The sequence below is a fragment of the Acomys russatus genome, chromosome 9 (assembly GCF_903995435.1).
Source record: "Acomys russatus chromosome 9, mAcoRus1.1, whole genome shotgun sequence".
Taxonomy (NCBI): Eukaryota; Metazoa; Chordata; class Mammalia; order Rodentia; family Muridae; genus Acomys; species Acomys russatus.
In genome coordinates, this window is record NC_067145.1 from 386,559 (window position 1) to 388,762 (window position 2,204).

The window sequence follows — 2,204 nt, forward strand, 5'->3', positions numbered from 1 at the left end:
TCCTACTCACACTCCAATCCTGCTCTCATTGCAATCCTGCTCACACTGCTGTCCTCATCACACTGGTCTCCTGTCCTGTTCACATTGCTGTCCTGTCCTGCTCAAAATGCTTTCTTGCTCATGCTGCAGTCCTGCTCACACTAGTGTCTTGTCTTGCTCACACTATAATACTGTTCTGCTCACATTCTTGTCCTGCTCACACTATAATACTGTTCTGCTCACATTCTTGTCCTGTTCACACTACTGTGCTGTCCTGTTCACACTACTGTCCTGCTCACACTGTTGCCCTGTCCTGCACAAACTGCTGTCCAGCTCACACTGCTGTCCTTTTCATTCTGCTATTCTGGTCACACTGCTGTCCTATGCTACTCACACTGCTGTTCTGCTCACACTGCCCTCCTGAACTGCTCACAGTGCTGTCCTTCCCACACTGTTGACTGGTTCATGCTGCTGTCCTGTCCTGTTCAAACTGCTATCTTACACTGCTGTCCTGTCCTGCTCACACTGGTGTACTGCTTGTACAGTTGTCCTGCTCAGGCTGCTGCCGTGTCCTGCTCACCCTGCTGTCTTACTCACACTGCTGTCCTATCCTTCTCATGCTGCTGTCCTGTCCTGGGCACACTGCTGTCAGCTCACACTGCTGTCCTGTCCTGGTAACAGTGCCATCCCACTCACACTGCTGTCCTGGTCACACTTCTATCTTGTCTTCTTCACACTGTTCTCTTTCTCACACTGCTGTCCTGGTCACACTTCTATCTTGTCCTCTTCACACTGCTCTCTTTCTCACACTGCTGTCCTGTCCTGTTCACACTGCTGTCTTTTCCTGCTCCCAATGCTGTCCTGTTCATGTTGTTGTCTTGTAGTGCACATGCTGATGTCCTACTCACTCCGCAGTCTTGTTCACATTGCTATCTTGCTCACACTGCTGTCCTCCTCACACTGGTCTCCTGTACTGTACACACTAATGTACTGTCCTGTTCACACTGCTGTCCTGCTCACACTGCTGTCTTGTTCTGCTCACACTGCTGTTCTGTCCTGCTCACAGAGCTGTCCTGCTCAAGTTGCTGTACTGTCCTGTTCATATGGCTGTCCTGCTCACACTGCTGTCCTCTACGGCTCAAACTGCTGTCCTGCTAACACTTCTGCACTGTCCTGTGCACACTGTCCTGCTCAGGCTGCTGTCATATTCACTGCGTGGTCTAGCTCACACTCCTGTCCTGTCCTGCTCACTGTGCTGTCCTGCTCACACTGCTGTACTGTCCTGATTACACTGTTGTCCTGTTTTGCTCAGGCTGCTGTCTTGCTCACGGTGCAGTCCTATTTGTGCTTCAGTCCTGCTCAGATGTCTCTCCTGCTAATGCTGCTGTCCTATTCTGCTCAAACTGTTGCCCTACTCACACTGTAGTCCTGCCTACATTGCAGTCATGTTCACACTGTTGTCCCGCTCACACTGCTGTCCTATCCAGCTCATGCTTCTGTCCTGTCCTGCTCATACTACTGTCTTGCTAACAATGCTGATCTGTCCTAGTCACACTGCTGTTTTGTCCTAATCACACTGATGTTCTGATCACACTGCCGTTCTGTCCTGATCACACTGCCATCCTGCTCACACTTTTGTCCTGTCCTGTTCATACTGCTGTTTTATCCTGTTCACACTCTGGTCCTGTTCACAGTGCTGTCCTGCTCACACTGCTGTCTTACTCATGGTGCTGTCCTGTGCTGTTCTCACTGCTGTCCTCCTCACACTGCTTTCCTGCCCTCCTCACAGTGCTGTCCTGCTCACACAGCTGTCCTGCTAACAGTGATTTTCTGCTCACATTTGTGTCCTGTGGTGCTTACGCATTTATCCTGTCCTGTCCATACTGTTGTCGTGTCCTGTTCACAAATGTCCTGTTCATACTGCTGTCTTGCACACACTGCTGTCTTGTCCTACTCACACTGCTGTCCTACTCATGCTGCTGTCCTGTCTTATTCACACAGCTGTCCTGCTCACACAACTGTTCTGTCCTGATCACACTTAAGTCCTGTCCTGCTCACCATGCTGTCCTGCTAGCAGTGTTGTCCTGCTCAACACTGCTGTCCTGTGCTGCTCACACTGCTGTCCAGCTCACACTGCGTGTACTGGTCCCCGGGCGCACACTGTGCTGTCCTAGCCACACTGGCTTGGGCTGATGACTGCTAGCTAGGCCCTGCACACAACTACT